The sequence below is a fragment of the Lissotriton helveticus genome, chromosome 10, assembly GCF_964261635.1.
Source record: "Lissotriton helveticus chromosome 10, aLisHel1.1, whole genome shotgun sequence".
NCBI classification, from domain to species: Eukaryota; Metazoa; Chordata; class Amphibia; order Caudata; family Salamandridae; genus Lissotriton; species Lissotriton helveticus.
This window is the reverse complement of record NC_136071.1, coordinates 1,081,097,019-1,081,118,049: the sequence shown is the minus strand read 5'-3', so window position 1 is coordinate 1,081,118,049 and position 21,031 is coordinate 1,081,097,019.

The following is a 21,031-nucleotide window of genomic DNA, read 5'->3' as shown; positions in this document are numbered from 1 at the left end:
GGCACATGGTCAAGACTGATTTGCATATGGCTGGGTCTGAACTGGGGTGGCGAAGTGAGCTAAAGAATGATGATGGATTCAACCCAGAATTGTGATTGGGATGAGTATCTGAAAAGTTTCAGTGCTCTGTCCATCATCTCCATGTGTTTGCTTGGCATGCAGGATGAAACCAGTACCTTTTCTGTCACATGCTCCTGGAGGCAGTTAAAAACTGAGCGAAAATATTTTGAATGCCATTGTAATTTAAGTGAATTTTAGAATCAATGATTTTATCAGCCAATGGCTCAGTCTGTCTTTACTTGGAGAATTAGAACTGACCTGCAAAGCAACCAAATTGTTTTATAATTAGATTACAAAGAGTACCACCTTTGTTGTTACACCTCTGGAAACATATTACATAGATACAGCTATCACTGCAGTTGCACTATCCTGGAGGACTCATTTTCATTAAGCAAGCTGCGTTTAGGTATTTGGGATTACAATTGGACACTTGTAGACAATTTGCCACAATAAATAATGGAATAGTTCTGCCATACCTTTATGACCAAGTATACTAACGCCTAGAGCTCCACTGATCCCCTGTAGTGTAAGTGTCTGAAATTAGACAATTACATGGGTGTCTTATTCATGAGATAGAACCTACATCCGGTAGGTAAATGGTGTGATTTTTATTCCACTGTGGTTTCATATTACCACCCAGAAGTTACAAAATATCTCTGCTATGACCCATAGAAATGTGAAAATCTGTAGACCGTTGATACCAAAGAGTTATTTAGTGCAGCAATATCAAAGTGCCAAAAATTAGCACTTGTTGTCAATGCTACTTATATCATTAAAGGTTAGCACTATTGGTCCTAGAAAATGACTGATAATTCCAATGCTATGCTTGTGTATAGACTATAGCAAAGGTGTGAAACTTCCAACTGCTCTGTGACACTTGCTTATATCTAATTCCCACTGCACTGTCTTCTCTTTGTTTGTTTCTTTGTGCATATCTCACCATGCTTGGCAGGTGCTGTAAAAATATAATAATAATATATAATTGGAACTCAAATGTACTAATTCTGTAACAAATTACGTCTTGGATTGAATTTCCTTCATATTATTATTAGGTTTCCATCACAATTTATTTTTTCTTATCCAATGGACTTAAGGTCATTGAAACCTGCATGTGCCACAGCCAATTCAGTCTGAATGGCATGAAAAATGAAATCCTCATCCTAGGCCCTCAACAACTCCTGAAGCACATGGACACTGTCTCCCCTACATTCCTTGGCCATCATGACCCCATCCTAGCAAACATATCAATCCTGGAAGTCATCTTGGATGCTGATCTTAGCCTAAATTTATATATTGGAGGAGTCAATTCAATATTTATTAAAGATTTGGAACTCCTAGGAGGTCCACATAAAAATGCATCCATATTATTGCAAGTAAAAACAAAAACGCCTAACAAGAACAATCCACACACTATCATAAAATTATCAAGAGCCTGCCTTAGACCTGGATTATGAAAATCACCAAAATGATTCCCAGCATGCCATTCAAGAAACACAAAGACTTGAAAATTCAACTGACCATCCAAGCTTTCGTCTATAAAATCACCAACCTGTTGCAGCATACTCTAAATACCTCCAGAGGGTCTCAGTACATCAACAAATCAAATTCCAGATACTAGCTCAGACATAACTACAAGTGAAGATAAAACTAGGGGTGGGCTGTTTATTCCGTTGCGCCTTTGGAATTGGGCGAATTGTGGAGTTCCAGCCAAATTCTGCCAATCAATGCATGGCGGAATATTTTCTCTCATGTGGCTCCAGCACGGTAATTTGGGTGGCAAGATTTGGCATCCCCAAATGTAATTTCCGGTGGCAGGGAGGTCATAGGGTGAGATTTATCTTATGTGAGTGTCCGCAACCATTTGTGGTCAGAAGGCAGCAGCTCAAGTAGAAAATCTACTTGAGCAACAGTAAAATCAACTGGAATTGCTGTGCCCTCAGGCTCACCATGTGGTGCCATTTGCACAGATTTTTTCAGCATGGAATACACTCCCGGCGACAAATCACAGCGTGAGCACCGCTATGGACCTCCACGGAATCTCACAGAGCTTTTAAGTAACTCTGTGAAATTCCACAAGTTCTGCCCACCCCTAGATAAAACAAGGCACCAACCATCCCACCTCCTGCCTTCCTGATCTTCTTATCTTGACATGATCCAGCAACAAAAGCAGAGTTGAAATTATTCAAAGTGGTGGCACCCTGCAGCTGGAACAATCTTCCCTCAGATATCAGCAATGCTCCTTTCCTCAAGCTTTTCAGAAGCAAACTCTAAACACACTTTATCTAACTCTTGCACAATTGAGGCTCTCATGATAATTAAATATTCATATTCATTCTTATGTACTTCTCGCATACCTACCCTAGTTTACCCTAATGTACACACACTAATGTGGATACATTTGTAAATGTACTAATTTATGTAGTAATTTATAATGCTTTTGAGGAATCACTCTCTGCACCCAGGTATTTAACTGCTCTGTAAATCTGCTCTATCCCATTTAGCATCTTAAAGCAATGTTCCTGTGAAATGTGTGCTATGCAAACAAATGCACATAAATTAGATGCAAACATAATGGATAGTTTCTAATTGCTTGGGGACAGAAACCTGTAGCTCTGTACCGCTGTAAATGTGGGCAATCAACAGTGCTATAGGGAGGCTTTGATTCATATCTTGAGCCCACTTCTACTCTATTCTGACTTCTTATAGGGCAAGGGGAACATAACGAATAGGCCCTATTAAGACCAATTTAGATGACATGTTGCAGCACCTGTAAACCTGTGAAATGTACATAATATAATTAATGAATTGCAATCATTTGAGGGGAGCACAGTTCCAAATACCACCACAGCATGGAAGGAGTGTGGATTTACTTACAAGTTCTCCACCCCTAACATCCACAAACAACAGGGCTTCTTGAGACATTTAACGGGTCCTCAAAGTCTTGATTAAGGGCCTGCCTGAGGCTCTAAGGCCCTGAGGCGTAATTGATATGTCCTTTAGCCATGCCTTCTTTTTGCTTACAGAGAGGTACCACAGAAGAGGGTTGGATCTGTATGGTCATCCTGTAAGGGGACCTCTCAGTCTGGTGAAGGAGGGGTGGGCGAAATCTCCCAGGAAACCTCCTCCGGATGTAGTTCATTACATGCTGGCCTTCCGGAGGCAGATGGCCAAGTTGTGGCAGGAAGCTTCTGACAACTTAGAGGCAGAAACAGTGGATAACTTAAAGGCCATTCAGGAGGTTACAAAACAGTGGTATGACCAACTGGCTATCGCTGTAGAATTACATTCTGAGCAGAAAGTGTGGGTGATGGAACCCATGGAGCCCAGGGCCCTCCAAGACAGTTGAGTTGGGACATATGAGATACTTGAGAGGAAGGGGGCCCCTATCTAGTGCACCTTAATACCTCCAATCATCCCAGACGGTGCGCTATTTCAATCATCTCAAACCGCCCTTTGAGGGGTTTGATGTCACAATGTTGCTGGTGACAGATGGAGGGCAGCACGAGGAGAGAAAACCTTTCTCTGCGCTCCTAGCCTCCAAAGAGAAGCATAGGTTAGTGGAAGGTGTGACCGTCTCCCCTACCCTGACTTCAGAACAGCAGAGGGACTGTCATCAGTTACTCAGCCAGTTTTCTTCTCTGTTTTCCCTCACCCTTGGGACTACACACCTGTGTACCCATGAGGGATCCCAGGAGACAGCCTCCCTGGCAAGAACAATATCTACAGGCTGTCTGGCAAAGTTAGGGCCATATCAAAGATGAGGTTTTAAAGATGCTGGAGTTGGGGGTGATTGAACCCTCCAGTTTACCCTGGTCCAGCCATGTGGTACTGGTGCCAAAAGCTGCCCCACCAGAAACTACAACAGAACCCATGTTCTGTGTAGGTTTCAGGGGGCTCGATTCAGTCACCAAGACTGATGCTCATCCAGTCCCCAGAGCCGATGAGCTGATTTATAGGTTAGGGGCTGCCCAGTTCCTAAGTACATTTGATCTTACTTCATGGTACCGGCAGATTACCCAATCTAAAGGAGTCAAGGAGATGTCAGCCTCTTTACTCCAGAGGGCCACTACTAATTCATAGTGATGCCCTTTGGATTAAAGAATGCCCCTGCTACCTTCCACAGGTTGATGAACCATGTGTTGGCTGGTATGGAGACCTTTAGTACTGCTTACTTGGATGATATAGCTGTCTTCAGTAGCAGCTGGAAGGACCACCTATTTAACTTGCAGGAAGAGCTTCATGTCCTGCAACAGGCAGGCCTGGCTATCAAGGCAACTAATTGACAGATAGGGCAGTGTTTTGTGGTGTATGTAGGACACCTGGTAGGCAGAGTTACGGTGCAGCCGGTCCAGGTCAAAATAGAGACTCTCATAGACTGGGAGGCCCCCAAACACAAACTAAGGTGAGAGCTGTCTTGGGCCTCACAGGGTACTACAGGATGTTTACAAAGGGACAGGGCACCATTGTTGCCCCCTGGATAGAGCTGACTTCCAAGAAGCAGCCCAGAAATATGATTTGGTCAGAGGCATGCTAAACAGTAGTTGACTCGCTAAAAAAGGCCATGTGCACAGTCTAGGTGCTCAAAGCCCCTGTCGTTTCCAGGGAATTCATTGTGCAAATAGATGCTTCAGAACATGGCATAGGGGCAGTTTCATCACAGGTAAATAAAGAGGGTCTCTGCCAACCTGTAAATTTCATCTCTAGGAGGTTACTTCCCAGGGAACAGAGGTGGAGTGCTATTGAAAGGAAACATTTGCTGTGTTCTGGGCCCTGAAGAAGATGAGGCCATACCTGTTTGGGACTCACTTCCAGATTCAGACTGAACACATGCCCCTCTGGTGGCTAATATAAATGAGGGGTGAGCATTTAAAATTGTTGAAGTCGTCTATCTCCATACAGGGCTTAGACTTTACGGTGGAACACAGACCTGGGATAAACCCTGTCAACGCTGATGGTCTTTCCAGGTACTTCCACCTTAGTGATGAAAACTCCCAAGATGTTGGGTAGCTCTCCTCACTTTCAGCTGGGGGGATACATGTTAGACCTGGCAGCCTTAGGGTGGTTGTTGGATGTTTCATCTATAGAGTGGCATCCCTCCAACATGTTGTCTGCTTCCCTCCACTTTGTACTGTATCTTTGTGTTGGCTTTAGGACTAAAGTGCATGTGCTTCTCCCATAAAGACGTTGACATTGGTCTATATCTGATGGGCATATTTAGTTTACCTGTAAGTCCATTGTAAAGTGGTATACCATGTACCCAGGGCCTTTGACCTAAATACTACTAGTGGGCCTTCAGCACTGGTTGTGTCAACCACAGAAGTAGCCTTGCAAACCTGTCTCACCTGCCTGTTATTGCAGGGCCTGTGTGTGCAGTTTACTGCCACCTAGATTTGGGTTTTTATCGTTTTGGTCTTTTTACTCAAATAAACATGCTCTATTTTTCTAAACCTGAGTGGAGTCTTTTTGTGTCTTTATTCATTGAGTTACTGTAATTTAGATGTTACACAAATATTTTACACAAGTTAACCTTGACAGCTTTGTGCCAAGCTACCAGAGGGTAAGCTCAGATTTATTTAGGGTGTGTATCTGAATTACCCTGACTAGACTGGTGGTCCCTACTTGGACGGGGTACACACATCTGACAGCTTGAGACTAACCCTGGGCGTAGTTTGCGTAGTAGCGCTATGCGTAGCTTCGCAAAGTGCAATTTGCACTCGCGAGCTACACAAACTGCCTAGTGCACAGTGCAAAATGCTGTTAGCACTGATTGCACAGTGCCGGATGCTTGTCCGCACTTTACAATTATCGCAAACCGCATCTTGCACAGTATGAGCGGTCGTTTTCTGCCACTCAAGTAGATTTCTACTCGAGCAGCAGCGTTCTCAACGCGGACTGGTTGTTTCTCATCGCTAGCAGTCGCGAACATACGCGACCCCTCGCAATGAAAAACCTGACCTCCCCGCGTTGAGAATCTCGCCAAGAGGTTTATTTTCCACCCTCATGATCGACAACTTGATGTTGCTGATGGCGAACAAGGAAAAAGTATCGCCGGGATGTCAATTTGCTTGTTCGCGGTCACCAACTTGGAGTTGAGAACCGCGAGCAAGCAAATAATGACTGCTACGCATGTTTGCACTGTACTACGTGCAATACGCGTAGTGAGAAGTAGCGCAAACTTCGCAAACTACGCGAGCGTAGCGAAGTACTTCGCCCAGGGTTACTTGAGACCCCATTTCTAACATTGGTGGCAGCAGTGGAATAGGACATGTGTTTGTGCAATACTTTATAGTTATTTAGTGCTCACTACAACCCTACACCTAAGACCAATTTGAATCTATTCCTCCTGATTGGCAATATTTTTGTCTATCTTGTGCTAATTGGCATTTTTGATTTTTGATTCAATTATCCTATATTGGCCTTTTTGATTTTTCCGCTAAATTATGTGTCTCTCTCTGGGGAAGCCACACATGCACCTGCAGGAATTGAGTTTGAGCTGGCCAGGTTAGAATGCTACACTGTGCAGCAGCTGAACGATTTATGCAAGGACTTTAACATTTCTACAAGGGGCTACGCCAGGAAGGTGCAGCTATAGAAAGCTTTGAGAGCCTGTACAGAGACCCAGGAGATGACATCCTAGAGGAGGAGCAGGAGATTCCTGGGAAGGAATGTGACCTAAAACTAGAGTCTGAGGTGTCTTTGAAACTGCCCGTGGATGGGGCCAAAAATATGTGAAGAGTAGTACTGGTTACCAGAGCAGGGAGCAGTGTCTCCTCAAAGAGTCTGTCAGTAGAGGAGCTGACAGACAGGGGGAGGAAAAATAAATTTAAATGTGAGCTTGCTAAGTTGGATCAGGCTTGTGATCAGGCTCATAAAGAAAAGAGTCTGGCCATGGAGGAGAGGAAACTTGTCCATGAGCTCAGCCTGAGAGAGCTGGACATAAGAGCCTGACAGATGAAGTCCAGCAAAAGCAGTAATGTTCTCAGCATACCTACAAGATCTTCAGGTGAGTCCGGGTTCCATATACCCAAGGATATGGTGCCCAGCTACAGTGTGGTGGATGACATGGTGAACAGAGTCTTTAAGGAGATCTCGGGGGTAGTCTTTGGCAGTACATGCCCACAGTGGGGATGGACACACTCCTTACATTACAGGTGGGGGACCATACCAGCTACACTGCCATAAAGGCCATTTTATCAGGAAGTTTGGTTTGACACAGGAAAAGTGCATGGAATGGCTCAGGGCTAGTCACAAACTCTCAAACCTGACATGGATGGATTTCCTGAACTACGCTGGTAAGGCACCAAAGGTTTATGGGAGGGGCACCAAGGTTGATGATTTTGAAGAGTGGGACAATTTATTTTTGAAGGAACACAATCTTGAGAATTGTTTTCCAGAGCTACGTTAACACCTGGTGGATAGCAAGTTTATTGACCCAGGAAGCTTGCTATGGAGGCGGATAGATAGGTTCGCATCAGAGTGTCCAAGAAAGTATGAGGGGGCACCCAAAAGGGTGACCAGGGTTCCCAACAGAAGAAATAGGAGAGAGATAAAAATAAGGCATTCTCTAAAGGCCAACGAACACAAAGAGTTGGAGGGTCTGCCGGCAAACAGTGCTGAGTCTAAAAGGTCCTGTAAAGGAGACCACTCCTTTGCATTGCACTAACCCAGACCTAGTGGTCACATGACACAAGCCTCTGGTCGATATCCTATCAGCCCACCCATTTGCTGGGATCACATTCTCTATCCAACTACTGATTCGGATGGATACGGTAGGATGGTCTACATGACCACTTAACCTGTTGGGACAGCTCGTTAAACAAATGATTTGGTCTGTCCTTTTCTTTTCAATTTACACATTTAACATTTGAGTGTATCTTTGCAGTAGCAATATCTTTTGTATCTGGCCCTGAAGAATGCCGGTGTAGTTTCACCGTAGGCAGAAACATGTTGGCCTAATCCATAACACAGCAAAGCATCACAGTGATTTTTTCACACTGTTTTACACTTCTTTTTTAACCTGGCGTCCTGGTGAATACCAATAAAAATGTTTCTTTTGCCTCGACCGTCATTTTAATATCACTTATTTCATTCCTTATTTTTTGCACTGCACTTTTTCAGCACCACTCTGTGGCATGGACACTTTAACAATCTGAACCAGTAGTGTGTGTTGTCTGGCCATTTCATCTGGGCTTTGACTAACCACTCTGGTTAGACGTCCTACATGACGAGGCTCCGCCAAATGGGTGGGCTGATAGGATATCGACCAGAGGCTTGTGTCATGTAACCACTAGGTCTGGGTTAGTGCAATGCAAAGGAGTGGTCTCCTTTACAGGACCTTTTAGACTCAGCACTGTTTGCCGGCAGACCCTCCAACTCTTTGTGTTCGTTGTAGTTTGATTAGGGGTATTGAGTTCGGATGGTCTATAAACATAGTCCCCTTGACCCTCCTTCAACCATTGTTTTTCCATTCTCTAAAGGCCCCCAAAACAACTCACAGAGAAAAGGGTCTGGTTCTCATTCTCAATTTGGCCACCAGAAACAAAACTACCCTGCCAAAAATCAGCATCCCAAAATGTCCTAGTGCTATGAGTGTGGTGAAAATGGACACTATGAAGGGGATCCCAAGTGTCTAAAAAGAGCACACCCTCCCACTGAAGGTAAGAATCCATAGGTGGCTAGCAGAGTGCTGGGGGAGGAGTTTGCCCCAGTAAATGAGGGGAGTTTAGCTGTGTTACCCTAGGATCCCTAGTATCCCTAGGTGACAGCGGGATGTTCCCCAAGATCCATGTGCCCTCAAATACTACAAAGTATAGGCAATGGGTCACCATCAATGGGCAAGGTGTTGAGGCTCTGAGGGACACATATGCCAATATGACTATGGCAAGGAGTCAGCTGGTGGCTCCAAAGCATGTGGTTGCCAATGCATTCCACCAATTGTTGTAGCTAAGAACAGGGGGATCACTATCCTGTGGCTCTGGTTCCAATTGATCGGGGGTGCAGGTCTTCTGAAAGTTGTTGTGAACCCTGCCATGCCAATGGACTGTTGTTGGGTTTTGACCTAGAGCACATTATCTGGAAAGAAGTGGAGCTCAGGGCTCATGTTGAGATGATGGAGTTACTTGAGTGGATCTGTGGCACAAGGTCCATGACTTCCTAGGAGGGGAGTCAAAGGGCTGAGCCTGGAATAATGGCCCAGCCCACTGCTGAAAAGGGGAAAGGCAGAGGGCACTGGAAGTCAGCCCTTGAATGTATCTCCAATTAAATGGATGGGGCACCTGTGGTGGCTACCCCGAGTCGACTGAGGGGGACATTGCTCCCTTTGGTGACCTGCCTATACCTTCTGACTGGAATGCAGAGGGAGGACCCACCAGGGAGTATTTTTGTAGGGCAGAGAGGGAGAGCCTAGCCCTGGAGGGCATGAGGCACCAGGTTGAATCCCAAGCAGTAGGTGATGTCTCTGGGTGCTATCACATTTACTGGGAGGAAAACCTCCTTTACAGTGATAAGGCTCCTATGCATGGGACATCAAGGTCCCTGGTGGTCCCCCAGTGCTATAGAGCCTTCCTACTGGAGATGGCTCACAAAAGACCCCTGGCTTGATATTGGGTCAATAAAAGACCTTTGCAAGGCTTGCCCCACATTTCTATTGGCCCAAGATCAGGACATCCTCAGATATGTAGGGCCTGTGTGACCTGCTAGGATAGTTGGAAGATAGGGGGAAAGCTGAAAGATCCCCTGGAGCCACTACCTGTCATTAGCACCCCATTTAAAAGGGTGGCCATTGCCATTGTTGGGCCTATGTATCCCCAGACGGCTACAGGCAACAGGCTCATCCTGGTCCTAGTGGATCACACCACGCTGTATCCAGATGTAATCCATCTCAGGACCCCCCCCTGCACCTCAGGTGTCAAAGGATACAATGGTGACTTTTACCAGAGTGGGTTTCCCTCAGGAAGAGAAGTCTGACAGGGGCACACACTTCATATCGGCATATATGCAGTCAATGTGGAACGAGTGTGGAGTTACTTACAAGTTCCCCATAGCTCACCACCCCCAGACAAATGGGCTTGTTGAGAGATTCGTAGATTAAAGAAAAGGGGTAACCCTGTGTCCCTCAGAACCTGGGTGATTATGGTTAAATGCAAAAGTGGTTCTGTTGGGTAAGGCAAATCACTTTTGTTAGTGCTAATTAATGCAAAATATACGTATGAGAGCTCTCTGAAACACATATAGAGTGAGATAATGAATCCTCAAGCAAAACTAATAATCAATTTCTTAAAGCCAAGAGGTGATTTGCAATGTATTTATATTGTGATTCAATCACGTTACATTGGAAATAATTCATTCAACAATGACATTAGATATTGTTGAAAAGACTGTCGAACACTAGTGAGAGTCTTGCTGGCCTTCGTAGCCGAATGGGTAAGTTATGGAAGCAAGTTTTTGACAACTTGGAAGCAAGCCAGGCTGTAATGAAGGACTGATAGGACCAACATTCTACCACTGTGGAATTACAGCATGGACAGAAAGTGTGGTTCATGAAATGCATGGAACTCAGTGCCTTTCAGGATGGTTGAACTGGTCATTACAAGGTAAAGGAGAAGAAGGGTAGGGTCATTTATGTAGTGAACTTTAATACCCCCTGGAAACCCAACAGGGAACATCATATCAATTGCCTCAAACCACACTTTGAGAGCTCTGAGCTCACCATGCTGATGGTGACAGTTGGACCTCCTCTATGACTCCTGAACAGCAGAGGGGCTTTCGCCAAGTATTGGAACAGTATTCCTACTCCTGAGATTACCCACCTGTGTACCCATGATATAGATAAAGAGGACAACCTCCCTGTCAATAATAAATCTTACAGTTTGTTGGATAGGTAAAGGCCAGCATCAAGGGTGAAGTCTCTAGGATGCTGGAGTTGGGGTGATAGAACTCTCCAGTAGTCCCTCGTCCAGTCTTGTGGTTCTGCCACCAAAAGCTGTTCCACTGGGCATCACACCAAAACTGAGGTTCTGTGTGGATTACAGAGAGTTACATTCTGCAAACACAGATGATGCTATTCCTATCCCCAGGGCAGATAAGCTCATTGATAGGTTGTGGGCTGCCCATTGCTTAAGTACCTTTGGGGCACATGCATCATTGAGACATTTTGCACTTCTTAATTTGCGAAAAATACCGAATTGCAAATTAAGAAATGCAAAATGCTATGCATCATTTTTTTCGGTATTTATTTGTGATTCGGTAAAAATCGCAATTTTTACCGAATCCCAAATAAATACCGAATTCTTAAGTGCATTTTCGCTATTCCCATTGGTTCCTATGGGCCAAAAGGCCCATAGGATGCAATGGGAAGGCATTAGCAAATTGCGAGTGTCACTGTGAAAATTTCATGGGTGCAGGGGGGGTCCAAAGGACCCCCCCATGCACCCCTGAAATGTATTTATCGCATCATGTTTCACACACACATGTCCTAAGGACATGTGTGTCCGTAACATGAATGTTGAAAAAAATGCATTTTCAGCGTTTTAAACACTTTTTGCAAATTTACCGAGTGGTTCAATTACTCGGTAAATTTGACCCCCTAATTGCGATTTAGCAACTTTAAAAAGTAATCATGCATTGCTTTTAAGAAATCGCATATTTGCGACTTCTTAAAAGCAAACGCAATTTTAGAAATCCCAAAAATGTTACGATTTCTAAAATATCATGATGCATCCCAAAAAGCACTTTTGGAATCGCAAACGGCCGATTTTAAGGAATCGCACCGTTTGCGACTCCAAAAATGCTTGATGCATGTGGGCCTTTGTTCTTACACCAGGATACTGGCAGATCACCCTACCAGAGAGGGCCAAGGAGAAATCAGCCTTCTCCACTTGAGAGGGCCATTATTAGTTTAGGTGATGCCCTTTGGACTAAAGAACACCCCTGCTACTTTCCAGATGCTGATGAACCAGGTTCTTGATGGGTTAGAGGCCTTCTCAGCTGCCTTACTGGATGATATAGCTGTCTTCAGTAGGAGTTGGGAGGACCACTTCTTTCACTTCTGGGAATTGCTTCACACCCTGCAACAGGCAGACCTGACTAGCAAGGCCAGTGAGTGTCAGATAGGGCAGAGGTCTGTTGTGTATTTTGGACAACTGGTGGGTAGGGCACAGGTGTAACTCCTTCAGGCCAAGATCGAAACCATCATGTCCTGCCAGCCCCCTAAAACCCAGACTGAGCTCTGAGGATTCTTGGGTCTCACTGGGTACTATAGGTTTGTCAAGGGTTATGGACCCATTATTGCCCCTTTGACTGAGCTGACTTTGAAGAACAAGCACAGGCATATTATTTGGATAGAGGTTTGATGAATAGCATTTCACTTCCAGAAGTAAACCATGTTCACAGCTCCTCTGCTCAAGGCCCCTGACTTCTCCAAATAGTTTATCGTTCAGTCAGATGCTTCAGAGCATGGTATACTGGCAGTTCTTTCACAGCTTGATGAAGAGGGCCAGGACCAACCTGTGGCTTTCATCCTCAGGAGGTTACTCCTCAGGGAACAGAGGTGGAGTACAATAGTGTGAGAAGCTTTTTGCTGTGGTTTGGGTATTGAAGAAGCTGAGGCCATACATGTTTGGCAATCATTTCCTGGTTAAGACTGAGCACAGGCCCCTCAAGTGGCTCATGTAAATGAGGGGTGAAAATCCAAAATTGTTTATGTGTTAGATTTCCCTGCAGGGTATGGACTTCAAAGATGAACACAGACTAGGAGTAGACTGCCCCAATGCTGAAGGTCTGGCCAGGTTTTTCCGCCTTAGTGATGTGACTCCCTCGAGGTGGGTAGCTCTCCCCACTTTCAGCTGACAGGGGAAATGTGTTTGACCTGTCATCCTTAGGGTGTCTTTCCCACAAAGTTTTACCTGGTTCACTCCACTTGTTACTGTATATTTTCTGTTGGCTTTAGGACAATGAGCACTTCATCACTGCTAACCAGCGCTAACATGTATGTGCTTCTCACCCAAACAAGTTGACATTGGTATATACCTCATTGGCATATTTAGTTTATCTGTAAGTACCTTGTAAAATGGTATACCTTGTACCCAGGGCCTGCAACCTAAATGCTACTAGTGGGCCTGTAGCACTGGTTGTGCCCCCTACAAAAGCAGTCTTTCAAACTTGTCTCAGGCCTGCCATTGCAGGACATGTGTGTGCAGTTTACTGCCACATCGATTTTCCATTTAAAACCACTTGCCAAGCCTTAAACGTCCCCTTTTATTGCACATAGGGTCACTTAAGGCCTGCCTTACGAGTGACCTAAGTTCAGGATGCCATGTAACTAAAAGGCACGATATGTACTTTTACGTGTCCTGGCAGTGAGAAACAGCTAAATTCATTTTTTCACTGCTGTGAGACCTACTCCTTCCATAGACTAGAATTGGGGATTCCTTAAATTACCTTTTAAGCTATAATTCCTGATTGGAAAGGAGAAGCTACATCATATTTACTGTCTTTGGAATGGTGGTGATAAATCCTCTTTAATGGTAAAGTTGAATTTGACATTGCCAATTTTTAAATACCACTTTTAGAAAGTGGACATTTCTCTGCTCCTAACTTTGCTTTTCTACACTTTGTGAATTCCCTCAGCCACAGCACACTAAAGGCAGGGTGTGACGTAGGATACACCTGTATTCATCTGCATACTGACAGCCTTCCTGGGCTGGAGAGGGGAGAGGTGGTTCACACTTACACCTTTAATAGCTTGTGCCCTTCCCTCATACAAAGGGCTTATTTACACACCACTGGTTGTCTGGAGTCAGGGCTGAGTTGAAAGGAATTCTAGTGCACTTCAGAGAGATCATTTGAAGTCACCCCCTACATCAAAAGGGACTTTTGGGTATAAGTACCAGAGATCTAGCACTATCACATCAGTACACTACTGGGATTCCCAAGAAGTCTGCTGGAGTAAAGACATCTGTGCTTAAAGGATTGTCACTTTGATGTGACAGACTGTTCTGAGGAACGGCTTCTCTGCTTTGCTGAGCCGATCTGCTGCCTGCTTGTCTCTGTCCTGATGAGGACAAGGACATGACCCTCTCACTTGAACCAAGAGTGACTCTAATGGCTTTCTGGCTTGCCTCCTGGATTCTGAAGTCTCAGGGACACAAAAGACATCATGCAATCCTGATGGTAATGCTGGTCTCTGCCATCTGTGAGTTCTACCCTTGCCTGGGGTGCCCCCACCAGTCCAGGGCCTCAGAAGTGTGTTCTGCAGCTGATTTCTGCAAAGCTTGATGCATTGCCTTGACCGATTGAGAGTTTCAGCTGCACTGCCACTTCGAAGCGGATGCCGAGGACGTTCCATTATGAAGAATCAACACAAAAAAATACAGTTTCCCTCATTGACCAAAGTACTTCAATAAAGAATTTCTTCAAAGTCCATTTTTGAAGTACACTTGTGACAGCCCCAAAACAGAACATTAACTTTTAATTTTCTCAAAATATTTCTTTTTATTTCATTTTTATAAAATACTTTTTTATATATATTTCATTCTTTATCTGTATCAAAAGGTATTTCTTTTCTTATGTTTGCCATATTCTATCATAAATATCATATGTACATGAATCACAAAAATGTACTATAAATCTGTAAATGGCTGAGTTCTGTGTGACAAAGAAAAATCTCTGCCCACAAAACAGGCCTGTTTTGTGTACTGAGGGCGGCCGACACAATGGTTAGGGAAATGACAGATACGAGTAAGTAACTGTGCGGTCTGGTGTCATCAAGTCGTGACTGCATATATCGCTGAGCAATTATGTGGAGAAGATGACTTTAATATAAATTTTAAACAAAGTTTGATCGGAAGTATTTGTGAGCCCCTTTAACCGGAAAGGCACTTACACCTCTGAGAGAAGAGGATCTGTAATGAATGTTTAAAAAAAAGATGTTTTTTTTTTAAAAGGGTGCTCTTTGAGAATTGGATTCCATCATGAATTGTACTGTGTTGCCTCTTGAAATTTGTGAACCCGGTTCGTTGAGTGTATAAGTCCCCTGGGAAGTGCAACTGTATATCTGATAAAGGTCCTGAGGAAGGTGTTTTTTTGCCACCAAAACGCGCGTCGACCAAGTGCAGAATCTCATTTCATCATTGAGATTCAATTTTGGGCAGAGATTTTTCTTTGTCACACAGAACTCAGCCATTTACAGATATAGGGTGAATGTATTTGATGAGAGCATGGTTGGATGGTATGTTTGCTGAGTGATTGTTTTGTATCCAGGGGTACGTGTTTTTTGTAGATTGTTTCTGTTTTTTATTGTGTACCTAATTTAAATCATGTATTGCCAATAGTACATTTTTGTGATGCATGTACATACGATATTTATGATGGAATATGGCAAAAATAAGAAAAGAAATACCTTATGATACAGATAAAGAATGAAATATATATAAAAAATTATTTTATAAAAATGAAATAAAAAGAAATAGTTTGAGAAAATGAAAAGTTAATGTTCTGTTTTGTGGCTATCACAAGTGTACTTTAAAAATGGACTTAGAAGAAATTCTTTATTGAAGTACTATGGTCAATGAGGGAAACTGTATATTTTTGTGTTTATTCATTCCTCTCTTTTTCCTGACCAACATTATCTTTCGAGGGGGTCCCATCATTTTTGCTAGTTCCATTATGAAGAATCTACAGCCTGCATGGCTCGATGACGAGGCAGAGGCGGCCCAATGACTACGTTTTGCATTCACTTCAACAGAGCTCGACAATGATGCAGGACTCTCTCTGCGCGGTACAACGAAGTTGTAGTAGAGTCCCTACATCAACAAAAGCTCCATTCAAGGTGTATTTTCAGAGGAACCTGCCTGGGTCCTATAGCTGGCCCGACCTTCATTGCTGTCGGCCTGAACTTTAACTTTGCTCCTGCCCCACGTGACCTCAAGTAACATTTTGACCACTAATGACTTCTAAGCACTATTTTTGGTTTATTCTTTAAAAATTCATATCTCAACTTCTGTTTTGTTGTCACGTGGCCGATCTGTACATTATCAAAATTACTAAGCTAGCATGAGGCCTGCAGCCATGACACCGCTTTTGCGCACGTTACTACAAAGCTTTCTTTTGCAAGACTATGTTGCTGTGTTAGTTCTATGCTTGTTCCTGGAGTTTAGTCTGAATATTGTGAGCAAGGTCGATAAACAATGCCTCTTGTTATTCTATTCTGGTCAGGCCCTAGCACCTAGACTAAAGACCCTAGCGCAGCTGCTGCTGGAAGCTCGTAATTTGATATTACAAGGATACATATTTAGGTAACATACAGTTGGAGAGGGACCTTTCCCCGGAGGGAGAAGAGCAACACGCACCTACGATTGAGACATACTATCTATGGTCTAAGGTATGGGGTCCGCTGACAAAGACCAGAGATCCTATATTACATAATAATATTCCTTCTAGCCAAGGGGAGGGAGGTTAGGCACGGTCCTTTCCCCATTGTCTATATAGGATGACTTCTCCCTTTATGATGTATGGCCTAGCTACAATGATAACAATATTTGTGTTAAGCATTTTTCTACTTGTTGTGGCACGTATACTGAATGTTAAAGCACGTTCGTTAAAATAAACATTTTAAACTATATTCGTGTCTCAGTCAGATCTTATTGTGGACAGGTACGATAGTGTGAGCGAAAAGGCATGTCTTGTTACTGAGATTCCTGAGAGATACAGTAGTTTTGTGTTCCGGGATGTCTAATCATTTGCTTCTGAGCGCCCCTGATTCTGTTGGATCTTTCCGCGGCCTTCGACACGGTCCACCACAATTTGCTGGTGGACCGGTTGAGGGCCTGTGGAATCCAGGGAAAAGCACTAAAAATCCTACAGGCTTTCCTGTCCGATAGAACCCAGACAGTGGCACTAGGAGGCCATGAATCGCAGTCATTTGTACTACCCTGCGGAGTCCCCCAGGGATCTTCGCTCAGCCCCACCCTTTTTAATGTTTATGTGCCGACCCTCGCCCCGGTGATTCGATCGTTCGGTTTTCATCTCACGGCTTACGCCGACGACACACAGATTGTGGTGTCCCTCCTACCCGGCAACACTGATAATACAGCAGACAGATTCAAAAACTGTATGCACGAAGTGGGGTGCTGGATGGCACAAAGCTGCCTTAAACTGAACTCCTCGAAGACAGAGGTCCTTCTCTTTGGAGCTAGGGAGAACTTCTGGTCCCCGAGGTGGTGGCCCGACGACATGGGACCACTTCCCGTGCCGGTTGACAAAGTAAAAAACCTGGGCATATTGGTGGACAGCTCCCTGTCCTTTAAACCACAGATGAATGCCCTCTCTTCCTCTCTCCATTACACCCTCAAAACCATCAGAAAAATTCTCCCGTATCTGGAGAAGAAACACAGGAAAACGATTGTTACAGGGCTAGTGCTCTCACGCCTGGACTACTGTAACAGCCTGATGTTAAACGCCCAGCAGAGTGTACTCAATTAACTCCAACTATTGCAAAATGCAGCCGCCCGCCTGATCACCGATACTCCCAAATTTGCTTCGGTAACTCAGGACCTGGTGGCACTACACTGGCTGCCAATTCGTAAGAGAATTGCATTCAAGGCACTATGCATGGTCTTCAAAGCCCTTCATGATATGGGCCCTAGACACATGAAACTGCTTTTTCGCTGGCATAAACCAGCACAAACCCTGAGGTCAGGAGAACTGGCTCTGGTCACGGTCCCCAGAATCAAAAGAGCTCGCTGGGGAGTTAGGAGCTTCTCCCTTGGGGCGGCAGAGGCCTGGAACAAACTCCCACTCGTGCTTCGACAATCTCAGGATCTGATGGCCTTTAGAAGAGGACTCAAGACTTGGCTCTTCACTCAGTAAGCCTGCTCACTCACGCTAGCTCTATCATACCAGCGCCAGGACACCTCCGGGTAACAGAGCGCTCTACAAATGTGCCAAATAAAATAATTAATAAATAAATTCTCCATGATTGTGTAGGAGGGCAAGTGAGACACTATAGCTAGTCGGTCCTGGGCTCGTGGGTACTAAGGCGGTAGGAAAGCACAGTCCCTATACCCCGAAGTCCCATAATCCTGCGCATAGTTCTGTTCTGTGTATTTGCAGAATCCATGCAACATTGCCTTGTGTTGCTCATATACATATTCTCTATGTTTCTAAATCCGTATGGAGTCTTGTTGTGGTGTTTACATTGAGTTACTGTAATTTAAGTGTTACACAAATACTTTACACATTGCCTCTTAAGTTGAGCTTGACTGCTCTGTGCCAAGCTACCAAAGGGTGAGTATGGGTTAATTTACGGTGTGTATCTGATTTACCTTGACCAGAGTGATGGTCGCTCCTTGGACAGGGTGCGTACTTCTGCCAACTAGAGACCCCATTTTTAGCAGTTGTCTTCTCTCAAACATTTCACCTGCTTGCCTTCAATTTTGCTAAACTCTTTTTGTTGTCCTCAAGACTTTGAGCACTCTACCACTGCTAAGCAGTGCTAAACTGAATGTGTTTCTCCCCTAAACATGGTTTGATTCACCTATATACAATTGACATAATTAACTTATCTATAATTCCCTAGTAGTGTGTCCTTCAAGTACCCAGGGCCTATAAATTAAATCCTGCTAGTGGGCCTTCAGTCCTGATTGTGCCACTCAAACATGTATCCCTTCAAACATGTCTGCAGAGCCTGTGCATGCAGTTTACACTACCATGTCTATTTTGCATTTAAAACCCTTGCTAACCCTAAATTCCTCTTTATACATATCAGGCATCCTGATGTATAGCTCATAGGGCAGGGTGCTGTGTAATCAAAAGGTAGGGCTGGTACTTGCATGCCCTGGTAGTGAAACCTTCCCAGATATGTTTTCACTGCTGTGAAAACCTACCTCTCTCATAGGTTCACATTTGGAGTTCCTTTCTACACTTATAAGCTGTAATTCCTGATTGAGGAGTAGATCTGCCATATTTCATATCACTGAAATGGTAATGAAAAATCCTCTTTACTGGTAAACTTGAATTTATCATTACCTGTTTAACAATGCCACTTTAGAAAACTAGGCCAACAAGTGGGGTTAGGCCCAAAGAACCAGGGTCAGGTAGGGCCATATAACTTATGAAAAAAGGGAGGAGAACCTGACACCTGCTTAACTGCTGTGCTGTCTCTTTATAGCACCAGTCAAATACCAATTAATTGCAGTTTGAACTGGTTATTTATTTAACCTTTTTATTCATTCATTAATATTTTACGTTTTTTTCACACTGATTCAAATGTATGAAAAGAATAACACTTAAGCATTCCAAGGGACGTAAACAATTTACAAACAAAAGATTCAACAATAAACATTTAAAACATGCGACATCACTGCACAAAACAAATGGCTAACATTACAATACACCATATCATATTTCTAAACAAGACAAACCTAGAGGCTACCACTCAGTCTACCTCAAAGGGATGCTAAACACCTGGAACAAGTACTACAAGTAGAGGGAGACAATTTTCATTTTATTTCCCTCTAATTAAATTAATGGTAATTCGCAGTTCCTCGGTGTTGCTAAATGCCAATGCGTTTCGAATCCAAGGCAAGAAGTGCTGAGGCTCTCATCAGGGCTTCGTAATTGTGAAATGTTGATATAATCTGATGGAAGCTGGTCACACAAGTCCAACCGCTCTCACTGGATCTTGAGATAAATATCCTACCCTCCACCAGTGTCGTTTTCCCATCCGACCTGGATTCATGTGGCTGTGACGAAAGGAAGGATTAGGTTCTTTCTTAAAGAATGTGAAGCATTTAAAAACAAGATGGACAACGATACCGACTCGGGAGGAAAGCGCCCATTCTGATTAACTGACAATTCCCTTGAAGATTTGATTCACACGCCATGTGTGAACATTGTGTCACTGGTGCAGGGTAGGACATTTACCTCAAGACCCACTGAGAGCGGTTTTGTAAAAGATATTAAGGAAAAGTAACTTTTAGAAATGTACCTTTTCCCTGCTTGACATTCTTAGAGGCTAATTTGCAATTGCTCTCCTCAAGCATCTAGCCTTGAATGGTTGCAAATAAGTGTGAAATGCCTTCCACAAACAAACAATAGGCTGACCTAAATGGCAGAGATGACTCCTCTAAACTAAGCAGAATATGCAGGGTGAGGGCGGTGGACATGCAAAACAATGAAACAGCAAGCCAATGCACCAGTTACATCTCCCTCCTTATCCCCCAAGGCAAATCCAAGTATAAAACATAGAGAACAAAACTGCGTGCACATCCACTGCACCCGCTGTTTCCAAGATGCTATCTCAAAAGATCAAAAAAATTCAACAAGTAAATGTGGAGTGCACAGCCCAATCAGAATTCCACAAAGAATTAGTCCATTCTTTTCATTTGGCATCCAAAGTAAACTTTATTTTCCATAGAAATGGCACAGAACAGTTAACAGATGCCGGTTTGGAAGTGAGGAGACGGCACGCGTCAAGGTGCTTCTCTGCCATAAACTTAGGAATTTTGATGAGTTTTGCTCGCACCCTACATTTTTGGATTCCCAATGAAGAACAGGTGAATATTCATACCTGCACTGACCTATATGACCTATTACAGCATGCCTCAGACTTCAATATTTTGAAAAAATTACACCCTGATGAAGTCCACATGCAGTGGACAAAATGCGTTGGCTATTCTGGGCCATATCTATGGAAAATAAAGTTTACCTGGGAAGCCAAATGAAAAGAATGGAATAATTCTTTGTTTAATTCTGATTAGGCTGTGCACTCCACATTTACTTGAGGGCCGTGGGCACCCTTTTAGGACACAGCATTGTCATATACTGCTTATTGGTCTTCTGGGTTACATTTAAACCTTGGGCACACTTGAAAGAAAAAAGAACATGATGTGAAGAGAATTCTTGTGACTCCACTGTTTGTTTGTTGAAGCACTCTGCTTTATCCTACCAGGCAACTGTTTCTTGTTGTGTCCCG